This window comes from Triticum urartu, chromosome 4 (genome assembly GCF_003073215.2).
Source record: "Triticum urartu cultivar G1812 chromosome 4, Tu2.1, whole genome shotgun sequence".
NCBI classification, from domain to species: domain Eukaryota; kingdom Viridiplantae; phylum Streptophyta; class Magnoliopsida; order Poales; family Poaceae; genus Triticum; species Triticum urartu.
The window spans coordinates 346,451,694-346,465,338 of record NC_053025.1 but is presented as its reverse complement, the minus strand read 5'-3'; positions in this window follow the sequence as shown (position 1 = coordinate 346,465,338).

Sequence of the window (13,645 nt, the reverse complement as noted above, 5' to 3'; positions counted from 1 at the left end):
ATATGACTCTATATGAATGCCTCTGGCACTGTACCAGGATGTGCAATGATATAGCATAGCAAAGATATGAAAAAACGGACAAGCCATGAAAAATATCATTCTAGCTATCTTATGATCATGCAAAGCAATATGACAATGAATGCTCAAGTCATGTATATGATGATGATGGAAGTTGCATGGCCAATATACTTGGAATGGCTATGGAAATGCCATAAATAGGGTAGGTTATGGTGGCTTGTTTTGAGGAAGATATAAGGAAGGCTTTATGTGTGATAGAGCGTATCGTATCGGGGTTTGGATGCCCGGCGAAGTTTTGCACAACTCTCGAGGTGAGAAAGGGCAATGCACGGTACCGAAGAGGCTAGCAATGATGGAAGGGTGAGAGTGCGTATAATCCATGGACTCAACATTAGTCATAAAGAACTCACATACTTATTGCAAAAGTCTATTAGTCATCAAAACAAAGTACTACGCGCATGCTCCTAGGGGGATAGATTGGTAGGAAAAGACCATCGCTCGTCCCCGACCGCCACTCATAAGGAAGACAATCAATAAATACCTCATGCTCCAACTTCGTTACATAACGGTTCACCATACGTGCATGCTACGGGAATCACAAACCTCAACACAAGTATTTCTACAATCCACAACTACCCACTAGCATGACTCTAATATCACCATCTTTATATCGCAAAACTATTGCAAGGAATCAAACATATCATATTCAGTGATCTACAAGTTTTATGTAGGATTTTATGACTAACCATGTGAATGACCAATTCCTGTCATCTCTCTAAATAGATATAAGTGAAGCAAGAGAGTTTAATTCTTTCTACAAAAGATATGCCCACGCTCTAACAAATATAAGTGAAGCAAAAGAGCATTCTACAAATGGCGGTTTCTATGTGAAGAGAAACAGGCAATCCAAACTTCAAATGATATAAGTGAAGCACATGAAGCATTCTATAAAGCCATACTCAAAAGATATAAGTGAAGTGCAAAGAGCATTCTATAAATCAACCATGGACTATCTCATACCAGCATGGTGCATAAAGAAAGTGAAAACTAAATGCAAAAGACACTCCAAGATTTGCACATATCACATGAACGAAACGAAATCCGAAAACATACCGATACTTGTTGAAGAAAGATGGGATGCCTTCCGGGGCATCTCCAAGCTTAGACGCTTGAGTCTCCTTGAATATTTACTTGGGGTGCCTTGGGCATCCCCAAGCTTGAGCTCTTGCCTCTCCTCCTTCTACTCACATCGAGACCTCCTCGATCTTCGAACACTTCATCCACACAAAACTCAACAGAAAACTCGGTAAGATCCATTAATATAATAAAGCAAATCACTACTCTAAGTGTTGGTGAACGTAGTAATTTCAAAAAAATTCCTACGCACACGCAAGATCATGGTGATGCATAGCAACGAGAGGGGAGAGTGTTGTCTACGTACCCACGCAGACCGACTGCGGAAGCGTTGACGCAACATAGAGGAAGTAGTCGTACGTCTTCCCGATCCAACCGATCCAAGCACCGTTACTCCGGCACCTCCGAGTTCTTAGCACACGTACAGCTCGATGATGATCCCCGGGCTCCGATCCAGCAAAGCGTCGGGGAGGAGTTCTGTCTGCACGACGGCATGGTGACGATCTTGATGTTCTACCGTCGCAGGGCTTCGCCTAAGCACCGCTACAATATAATCGAGGTGGAATATGGTGGCAGGGGGCACCGCACACGGCTAAGGAATGATCTCAAGGATCACCTTGTGTGTCCTAGGGTGCCCCCTGCCTCCGTATATAAAGGAGCCAAGGGGGAGGGGGCCGCCGGCCAAGGAGGGCGCGCCAAGGGAGTCCTACTCCCTCTAGGAGTAGGATTCCTCCCCCCAATCCTAGTTGGAGTAGGATTCGCTGAGGGGGAAAGAGAGAGAGGGGCCGGCCACCTCTCCTTGTCCTAATAGGACTAGGGGAGGGGGGAGGCGCGCGGCCCATCTTGGGCTGCCCCTTCTCCTTTCCACTAAAGCCCATTAAGGCCCATACAGCTCCCGGGGGGTTCCGGTAACCTCCAGGTACTCCGGTAAAATACCGATTTCATCCGGAACACTTTTGATATCCAAACATAGGCTTCCAATATATCAATCTTTATGTCTCGACCATTTCGAGACTCCTCGTCATGTCCGTGATCACATCCGGGACTTCAAACTAACTTCGGTACATCAAAATGCATAAACTCATAATAATTGTCATCGTAACGTTAAGCGTGCGGACCCTACGGGTTCGAGAACAATGTAGACATTACCGAGACACCTCTCTGGTCAATAACCAATAGCGGGACCTGGATGCCCATATTGGCTCCTACATATTCTACGAAGATCTTTATCGGTCAGACCGCATAACAACATACGCTGTTCCTATTGTCATCGGTATGTTACTTGCCCGAGATTCGATCGTCGGTATCCAATACCTAGTTCAATCTCGTTACCGGCAAGTCTCTTTACTCGTTCCGTAATACATCATCCCGCAACTAACTCATTAGTTGCAATGCTTGCAAGGCTTATGTGATGTGCATTACCGAGAGGGCCCAGAGATACCTCTCCGACAATCGGAGTGACAAATCCTATTCTCGAAATACGCCAACCCAACATCTACCATTGGAGACACCTGTAGAGCTCCTTTATAATCACCCAGTTACGTTGTGACGTTTGGTAGCACACAAAGTGTTCCTCCGGCAAACGGGAGTTGCATAATCTCATAGTCATAGGAACATGTATAAGTCATGAAGAAAGCAATAGCAACATACTAAACGATCGGGTGCTAAGCTAATGGAATGGGTCATGTCAATCAGATCATTCAACTAATGATGTGATCCCGTTAATCAAATGACAACTCATGTCAATGGCTAGGAAACATAACCATCTTTGATCAACGAGCTACTCAAGTAGAGGCATACTAGTGACACTCTGTTTGTCTATGTATTCACACAATATTATGTTTCTGGTTATACAATTCTAGCATGAATAATAAAAATTTATCATGAATTAAGGAATAAATAATAACTTTATTATTGCCTTTAGGGCATATTTCCTTCACCTAAGTACTGTTTCAAACCAATTCATATTTTGTTTTTGCATTGTAGCTACTGTAATATAACTTTTCCATGGCTTAATCCACTGATAGAAATTGATAGTTTCATCAAAACAAGCAAACTATGCATCAAAAACAGAATCTGTCTTAAACAAGACAGTCTGTAGTAATCTGAACATTCACCATACTTATGGTACTCCAAAAATTCTGAAAAATTTAGGAAAAGTAAACAATTTGTATAGAAAGACAGTGCAAAAAGTTTCAGAACCGTTTGACATTCCAGTAAAAAATGTAAAATTGCGCACTACAGCCAAAGTTTCTGTCTTGCACCGAACAAACCAACAAGCAATGTAAACATCCTAAAGGCAAACCTTGGCACATTATTTTTATAATACAATGGAATTGTACAAGGGGATAATTATTTCTGTTGAAAATTTTATGTAATATGTTGAAAAGTTTCTGCAATCAATATTCACAAAGTTGCCGTGAGCATGAACAAAGTTCAAGGCTAGCTCCCACTTCAACAATGCTTGTCTCTCTCACTTTCACTTTCCTTTTTGAAAAGTTTTTGGTTCCTCTCTTTATTTTTTTGTTTTTAAACTATATAAAAGCACTCAATAGAAATAAATGACTCTCTAAAACTTTCGGGTTGTCTCCCTGGCAGCGCTTTCTTTTTAAAGCCATTAAGCTAGGCATATAGTGCTCAAGTAATGGATCCACCCGGATCCCAAGGTATATCAAAGCCAATTTTAATTAACAATGATTTGTGATTTAGTAGTGAGCACAAAGCAACATATATCAAGCAATGACGAATTCTAACTCTCTTCCTATGCATCGGCATGTCATAAAAGAACAATTCATGCACACATAGTAAAGGCCAATGCATAGTATAAATAGTTTCTTGAAATTTTATCGTGTTGGAAACATGGAGAGGCGGAGATGTAGTTCCTCTGTCATAATAATTGCAAGTAGAGCAGCAAGCACATGCATATTATATCTATCAAAATCATCATGTGTAGTAGTGAAACAACCCATCAATATAATCCTTAATAAGGGCAGTGTAGTCGGGAGAATTCAAAAAGATAATAGGACTATCATGCGTGGGTGCAATAGCAACAATTTCATGTTTAACATAAGGAACTATAGCAAGTTCATCTCCATAAGCATAATTCATATTGGCATCTTGGCCACAAGCATAGCAAGCATCATCAAAAAGGGATATTTCAAAAGAATCAACGGGATCATAACAATCATCATAGCAATCATCCTTCGGTAAGCACGAAGGGAAATTAAACAATGTATGAGTTGAAGAGTTACTCTCATTAGAAGGTGGGCACGGGTGATCAATCCGCTCTTCCTCCTTTTGTTCTTCGCTCTCCTCCTCATCTTTTTCATCCAATGAGCTCACAATGTCATTAATTTCTTCTTCCATAGACTCCTGCAAAATATTAGTCTCTTCTTGGACAGCGGAGGAGTCCTCAATATATGGTTTAATATAAGGATTAGAAGCATAATTATCATAGCAATATTTAAGTATGGCCAAATTTTCAGATTTGTAGAGAGTAGTATCACACTCTTCAATAAAAGAAGCAATTTCACAAGTACCCCTAAAAGCAACAAATTCTTCAATTTGTTGAACATCATAGTAATTATAAACACCCTTAGTATACGAAGATACGATTCCATTATCACTAAATCCCACATTGGTAAGGAAGGTGTTTCTTAGGGTCTTTAGAACAACAAGTACAATCATATATTTCACATAAATTCCAAGCATAACACTGCAAACGATGAATTTGATCCAGTAAAAGTTTCCCTTTTTCAGATATGCGGTGTCGCACATAACAAGCATGCTCATCTAAAGATTTTCCCTCAACTAAGCTAGTTGGGGTTTCAGCCCGAGCACATAGGGATCAAAGATGATCCAAGTAAAAAGCTTCAGTAGTGTGATACATTTTGAGTGGTTTTTCAACCATTGGTTCAGTAGGTACCACTATTTTTTGGTATTTTGCGTTTCCTACCCATAACTAAAGATAGAAAACAAGAGCACACAATAAAAATTGCTTAGTGATAAAGCAAACAAGCACACACGAGAATATTCACCCCATGCTATAACTCCCCGGCAACGGCGCTAGAAAAATGTCTTGATAACCCACAAGTATAGGGGATCAATTGTAGCCTCTTTCGATAAGTAAGAGTGTCGAACCCAATGAGGAGCTAAAGGTAGAACAAATATTTCCCTCAAGTTTTATCGACCACCGATACAACTCTACGCATGCTTGACGTTCGCTTTACCTAGAACAAGTATGAAACTAGAAGTACTTTGTAGGAGTTGTTGAATAGGTTTGCAAGATAATCAAGAGCGCGTAAATACAAAGTAGGGGCTGTTTAGACAAAGAAGCAATAAAGCTAGTATAGCGAGTGTGGAAAGTGGTGGTAGGAGTTGTGAAATTGTCCCTAAGCAATTGACTACTTTACTAGACCGATAGAAAGTTTTATGTGGGAGAGGCCACTGCTAGCATGTCATCCCTAACCCAGAATTCTATGCACTTATGATTGGAACTATCAGCAAGCATCCACAATTACTAACGTTCATTCAGGTAAAACCCAACCATAGCATTAAGATATATTGGTCCCCCTTCAATCCCATATGCATCAATTTCTATGCTAGGTTGAAGCTTCTGTCACTCTTGCCCTCCAATACATAGTCTATCAACATACAACTAACCCTATGGGGTGATCCACGCGCGCGCTCATATGATGGGCACCAAAGGACAACAACATAACCACAAGAAAATTAAACCAATCATAGCAATTCCCCCATTACCGATAGGACAACGAAAATCTACTCAGACATCATAGGATGGCAACACATCATTGGATAATATTATGAAGCATAAAGCACCATGTTCAAGTAGAGGGTAAAGCGGGTTGCGGGGGAGTGGACCGATGTAGATAGATGGGGGAAGGTGATGGAGATGTTGGTGAAGATGACAGAGGTGTTGGTGTAGATTGCGGTGACGATGATGGCCCCGGCGGCGTTCCGTCGCCACCGGGAGAGAGGGGGAGAGAGCTCCCCTTCTTCTTCTTCTTCTTTGACCTTCTCCCTAGATGGGAGAAGGGTTTCCCCTCTGGTCCATGGCCTCCATGGCATGGGAGGGGCGAGAGCCCCTCCGAGATTGGATCTGTCTCTCTGTCTCTCTCTGTTTCTGCGTTCCTGATTCTGCCCTTTCACCGTTTCTTATATTCCCGGAGATCCGTAACCCCGATTGGGCTGAAATTTGAACACGATTTCTATTCGAATATTGGCTTTCTTGCGGCAAAAGAAGGGCACCAACCGCCTTACGGGGTGTCCATAAGGTTTAGGGGCACGCCCACCCCCCTGGGGCGCGCCCCCTGCCTCGTGGGCCCCTCGAGCATCGTCTCGCGTTGATTCCACTTCCCAAGATTCAATATATCCCAAAAAAATCTCCATCAGTTTTTTTCCCATTTGGACTCCGTTTGATATGGATTTTCTACGAAACAAAAAACATGCAACAAACAGGAAGTGGCACTGGGCACTGGATCAATATGTTAGTCCTAAAAATAGTATAAAAAGTTTCCAAAATTATATAAAAGTTGTAGAATATTGGCATGGAATAATCAAAAATTATAGATGTGACAAAGACGTATCAAGCCTCATATTTCTTCTCCGATATTTGAGTTTTGTTTGGCCAACTTGATCTAGTTATCTTGCAATGGGAGGAGGTGCTTTGTGATGGGTTCGGTCTTACGGTGCTTGATCCCAGTGACAGAAGGGGAACCGACACGTATGTATCGTTGCTATTAAGGATAACAAGATGGGGTCTATTTCTACATAAATAGATCTTGTCTACATCATGTCATCGTTCTTATTGAATTATTCTGTTTCTCCATGAACTTAATACACTAGATGCATGCTGGATAGCGGTCAATGTGTGGAGTAATAGTAGTAGATGCAGGCAGGAGTCGGTCTACTAATCTTAGACGTGATGCCTATATAATGATCATTGCCTGGATATCGTCATGATTATTTGAAGTTCTATCAATTGCCCAACAGTAATTCGTTTACCCACCATTTGCTATTTTTCGAGAAGCCACTAGTGAAAACTACGGCCCCCGGGTCTCTTCTTTATTACATTTGCCTTTGCAATCTATTTTCCTTTGCTTTTATTTTCAGATCTATTAAAGCAAAAATACAAAAATACCTTGCTGCAATTTATTTTATCTTGCGTTCCCGCACGATCTATCTATCAAATTATTACAACTCTCTCACGTCCGTTTGCCAATTTCTGGCGCCGTTACCTGAAAGGGACTGACAAACGCTTTAACACATCGGGTTGCGAATATTTGTTATTTGTGTGCAGGTGTTGTTTACATAGTGTTGCTTGGTTCTCCTACTGGTTCGATAACCTTGGTCTCATGAATGACGGAAATACCTATCGTCACTGTGCTGCATCATCCCTTCCTCTTTGGGGAAATACCGATGTAGTTCGAGCAGACATCACCGATCGATTGTCAGAACCTTGTAGCAAAACTACATCATTATGCCGATGAATTGAACCGAAGCAACACTCGTGGGAAGCATAGCAAGAACATCAACCCTCACATACCATATGTGATCTAGATCGCAACCTGAATCTACTCATAAACTAGCTCATGATGCCACTATTGCGAAACATAGTAGAAAAACAAAAAATCACACCTACAATCACCAAGATCAATATGAAGATGCATAACGGGCTGGGATCAACGATCATTACCAACTCTGAAGTGCAGCGGAAGAAGAAGAGTCGGTGTAGATTGTGCTTGAAGTCCCTCAAACATTGATGATGATCCCGCGAACCATCCTCGAATGATCCCTCGAACCGAAGGCAGAAAACACAACCTCTCTACTTGGTTGCAAGCGTACAGTCTTCATGATCCGACAGCGCTTCACCGTCCAGAGCTAATCGTCACCGGAGAAATAGAGACAGGAGATTAGAACCACACTGGGCTTACAATTATGAGGATTAGAGGTGGCTAGGGCTAGCTCTAATTATTCTAGGACCAACTAGAACTAGAACTAGATCAACTAGAAGAGGCACCCAAAAACTTGTGTTTCAATAGGTGCAAAACCTCTAGTATATATAGGTTTAGGGGAAGGAGAGGGAAGCCACCAAGGGGGAAAGTTCCCCCTTGGTGTGCCGGCCTAGAGAGGGGGAGTAGGACTCCCCCTCCTAGTTGGATTCGCCCCCCCCCACTAGGAAGGGAGGGGCCTCCCTACTTGGGCCTTTATGGCCCAAGTCTTCCTTCTCCTCTTGGCATATAAAAGGCCTGTTGATATTTAATTAATATATAAAATACTTAAAACATTTTTAGAGCATTATATATATAATATAACATCTCCGTAAACATTTTCCACCTATATATGTTTAATCGGTAATACCCGGTATTACCCGATATTCACTGAAACCCTTTCGGTAACCCTAGAGCGCTTTCAGAACCTCTCAAAACTATTTCGGATATTAATGAAACTATTTCACAAATATATTATCATCCCTACCATTTGTCGGTGTACTAGAGTAGGGGTACCCTAGTATCCCGAACTTGTGCACGGGCAGTCGCAGCATCCCGCGGCAAGGCTTGCCGGGTGACCGGCAAGATCCTCCGTGGTTCCTTTGGAGCCATTCAAGAACAAAGTGTCCAAGTCAAGAAGACAAGACCCCGGCAAGAGGAGCTTGCCAGGAAGGCTAACAAAAGCATCCCAAGACCCTGGCAAGAGGAGCTTGCCGGGAAGGCCACTCAAGGCATTTCAAGGAACTTGCCGCGGTGCACCACGCGTTCCGGCAAGACCCGGTTGAGCGACAAAAGCTCCCGGACACGACAAGACAACGACAGCGGCAAGGCGCTTGCCGTGGCAAGCCACCTCCCTGGGCCCGCGCTCCAGCACATCCACCAACGTGTCGCTTTGGGGCCCTTCCAGGCGTTACGTGGGCGGAAGGTTGTGCAGCTAGGGACGTGCGGTGGCAAGCGGCGCTGACAAGATCGCCATATGTGGCGAAACGGTGGCGTCCCTGCGGTCCCTTTTCGCACTGTTTAGGCGACACAGAACGGGCATTTAAGACCCTTGTCCCCTGCCGTCAGGGTTAAGGTATTATACACTGTAGCAGTAGCTGTGCCTACCACAGCACCTTTCCATTTTTGCCCTTTACCTCCGTTGCCACCTGTCGGTAGCCCTCTGAGCATATAAAAGGAGGCCCGTGTGCAACGTGGAGGGGGGTTAGCCAGTTCGAACACTCACGCTCGGTCTTGCTGGCCGCTGGTGTGTACTGTAGCACTCCGCGCTCCCGAGCTAGAAATTCCAATACAAAACCACAAAGCAGGAGTAGGGTTTTACGCATCCGTGCGGCCCGAACCTGGGTAAATCGCTCGCGTGCTCGCCTCGATTTGCTCTTTGCACGATCTCCGCCCCCGCCGAACCGAAAGGGACCCGGCCCGCCGGTCCCATAGGTGCCCGTGGATCAGTACCCCGGCATCTTCTCTTTGCACATCTCCGCCCCCGCCGAACTGAAAGGGACCCGGCCCGCCGGTCCCATAGGTGCCCGTGGACCTTGCTTCTATTTTCTGGCATATATGATCTGACACTTTGTGCAGCACCTACTCCACGGTAAGCAATAACGAGCCGTAAAGCTCCATATCTGTATTGTCTCTTCTTCCTTTTGAAAGCAAGGTTCCCCTCGCCCACAAGTTTGCCGGGGAAGGAGAAGACGATGGATGGTATGGGCCAGGTCGTTCAAGAAAGTTTCGCCTTGCCGGGAAGCAAACAACAGAAAAGCTAAGTTGCCAAAGTTTGAGCAATCAAATTTTTTAAATTTTAAGTTATCTCCCTTGAACGACCACACTTTGTATGGGAAACCTGTGCGCGGAGGAACCAACTCGTAGCTAGTTGCGCCCCTACTTTGTTTCGAGTCCGCTCAACAACTTAAGTGAGCTGCTAGCGCCCTTACTTTGCTTCGAGTCCGCTCAGCAACTTAAGTGAGCCGCTAGCGCCCTTACCTTGCTTCGAGTCCGCTCAGCAACTTAAGTGAGCTGCAACTAGTTGCGACAAGGTTTCTTGCCGGTAGCGGCACCGCCAGCAGGCTGCTGACGTTCCGCACTCAGCGCTCGCGGCTCAGGTGCCTGCACCGGCAAGTTCCCTAAAAGCGTAGGGAAAAAACATACAAAGGGAGGAATCAAGTAAAGGGAGTAACGTTGCAATCATTGCCCACAATCAAGTTACATTACAAAGATAGCTTGTCGCAGCTCTAACAGATTGTTTTCATGACATGATGCAGCGACAAGGAAAGAAGAAAAATGGGCGGCCTAATCTACGCGATCGCCTTCGACCCGCTTTGATCCCGCTCACCTTGTCCACAATGGGTGCGACAAGGGCCTTGAGCTCCTCCAGATCAGCTTCTGGTCGGGCAAGGGCACCTGAGGATGCTTCGGTGAGGCCTGAGGATGTTGGTGAGGCGGAGGCCCGGATTGCGGAAGGCCACCTTCATCAACACTTTCTCGAGGGCTCCTGCGCAGATCTCGCGCGACTCGTCATCTAGTTGCTTGGGGATCCTCTCTCGGAGTCGCTGAAGGGCCGTCGCCACACCCTTGAAGAATAGGACGAGCTTGGCGCTGGGCTGGAGGTTGTCGTCGGAGGGATACCCAAGATCTTCCATCCCCAGCTGCGCCAGCTCCTTGTCGATATCTGTGGCGGCGTTCACCAGACTCTCTGTCCAGTGCGTCACAGTCTCCCTGAAGGTGTTCTGGGCGGTGGCAGCGCTCTCCAGCAGCGCCTTGTCGGCCTTGATTTCCTCCTTCAAGGCCGCCTCCTGCTTCTTGGCGCTGTCCAGAGTCTTGGTCAAAGTGGTTAGCTTCAACTCAAGATCCACGTTGGAGACCTTGGCGGCGCTGAGCTCCTTGCCCTTCTCGGAGAGATCGGCCTCCAGCCGCGCCACCTTCGTCTTCAACTCCTCCTTGGCGGTCTTGGCGGCGGCGGCAGCGTCCTCCGCTTGCTTGAGGGCTCCGCCAAGCTTCTCCTCGCGCGAGGCAAGCTCCTCCTCGTGGGCGTCGAGATTGACCTTCCGCTGCGCCAGCTCGCCCTCTTCCGCGGCTAGCTTCACAGCGGCAAGTCGCTGGCGCTCTTCGGCTTCAGCCTTCTCGAGGAGAAAGACCTTCCGCGCTTCAGCGAGCTGCTCCCGCTCCTCCGCCAGGGATCGGAGGGCTTCCCGGTGGAAACCCCCGAGCTCTTCCGCGCGCTTTTCAATGTCTGCTCCCGCCTTCGCGACAAGCGCCTCGCGGGACTCCAGCTTGGCTTGTCGCGCGCGGTAGAGCGACATCAACCTGCGCAGCAGCCGCTCTTCTTCGGGCTCGTTGCTGCTGCTGCTTGGCGCGTCGACCAGCTTCAGCCCCGCGGAGGCGAGCACTTCTCCGTCGAAGACCTCCCCCTCGACCGGCGCTCTGGAGCTTGATGCCCAGGGAAGATTGATGAAGACGTCGTCGCCGGCCTTCAAATAAACGCCCGGCTGGGGCTCCTTGGAACTTGGCGCTGCGGCTTCGGCGGATGGGTCGGCGGTCGGCGTAGCGCCTGGCGCTCCTGCGGCCTCTGGGCCGTCAGTACGATCGCCAGATTCCTCGCCAGTTGCTGCGGCGTCAGCCTTGGCGGCCTCTGCGCCGGTGGCGTCTCCAGCACCGGCTGCTTCGTCGGCGGCGACCTCTGTCTCCATCTGCTCCGCAGCGGATGGATCTGACGGCCGGAAAAGGGGAGAAGAGTCAAACAGAATCCAGCAGAAACCCATAAAGATCAAGAAAAGAAGGATCCAAGAGAAGTTTTGAAGCAAGGGGAGTACCTGCACCAGGCTCTGCGGTCGTGGTCTCCGTCGTCGGGGGGCCGCTGGCGCTGTCCCTCGCCGGAGAACCCTCCCTTGCCGGAGACTTCTCCCTCACCGGGAAGCCTTCCCTTGCCGGAGAATTCTCCCTTGTCGGGGGATTCTCCCTTGGCTCCTGGTGGGGCTGCTCGGCTCCTACACAAGTCAACAAGCAGATATCAGCAAAGACAAGTACCCATGCGCGCCTCGCCGCGGAAAATAATTCACACACTTACGCTGGGGGCTGCCATGGAGGAAAGTCGCCGGCTCCGGCAAGGTTGTCTCGGGCGCGCCACCTGTTGTCGCAGTGGGCTCGTCCTCGATGATGATCACCGGGGCCTTAGCTCTCTTTGCCGCTCTCTGGGCCAGAGTCCTAAAGAGGAACAGATTCAGGGAAAAGCAAGTGAGAAACAAGACCAACAGCAAGAATTGAAGAAATGCAAGTACAACAAGAGAAGCTTACTCTTCTTCTTCTTCCTCGTCGGAGCTTAACGCGGAGAAGTCGAAGCCCGGCGCGCGCCCGGCGCGAGGAGGCGGAGGAGAAGCTTCCCTTGGCCGCTTGGCGGGAGCAGTGGCGGCGGTCTGAGACGACCCGCTCCGGCTGTCGGCGCGGCGTGAGTAGCGGCAGGGACTGAAGCGGTGGTCCGGCTAGACTCCGCTCCAGTTGCCGTCGTAGCATGAGGCGCTCCCGCGGCAACGGTGTTTGCCGTGGTCGAGCGTGTCACGCGGCGTGGCGACTGTTGGCCCGCTTGCCGCTCCGCCACGTCACCAACCTTGCGGAGGCGCCTTCTTGGTGGGGATGGAGGCTCTGCTTCTGGTGAGCTGTCTGAAGACAAGGTGGAAGAAGAGTCGATTTGCAACGAGCCGCTCGTGTCCTTGGCGGGCTCGCTCGGCTCGGTGTCTTGCCCGGCAAGCCCCTTCTTGCCGGCAGGCTCCCCTCGCTCGACACGGCTTGCCGCTTCTGCTGCATCGGCCTCCTCCGCAGTGAACCCGAACTCGCCCGCGGCTGCGGCTGCCGCTGCCTCCTCCAGCCTAGTGGCGATGAGCGCCATCTCCGCATCCGTGGTGTCGCGGGTGAGGCCGTCCTTCTCGTCGAGGCGGATTGGCACTTCCACCAAGTCGTCGAAGAATTGCTGCATGACCTCGTCTGCAGGCTCCTGCCAAGTTGGCACAATCTCGTGCGAGTCGCACTCCGGCATCATTGCACGGATGCGATCGAGCGCAGGAATTGTTGGCACAAACGGCAACGACGCCCCCCGGCAACCCTGAACACCTCGGGATGGCTGGGGGTCATATTTGAACAGCTCCTGCAGGCATCACGTTGAGCTCCAGGACTGTGAAGTTGTAATTGAGGCCTGGCCGCAGCCTCATGAATGTCTGCCGCACGTTCTTGAACTCCCAAGTGGGCCTCCCCCGTTCCTGCAGGGGGCGATGCGGTGGCGAAGGAAGTCTGCGCCAACAGCGCCAACAGTAAGCCGCAAGCCTCAGGCGCAGGATCCTGGTGACGGCAATCTTCAGCCTGGCGTCCTCCGGAGCCATGTCACTCCAATCGCTGCCGCGTGCTACTGGGGTTCGGCGTCGGATGGTAAATGCTGCGGGCTCTCCTCGTCAATCCAGCACCAATCAGCTCTCCACTCCTCCCACTTGCCGCGGAATTCT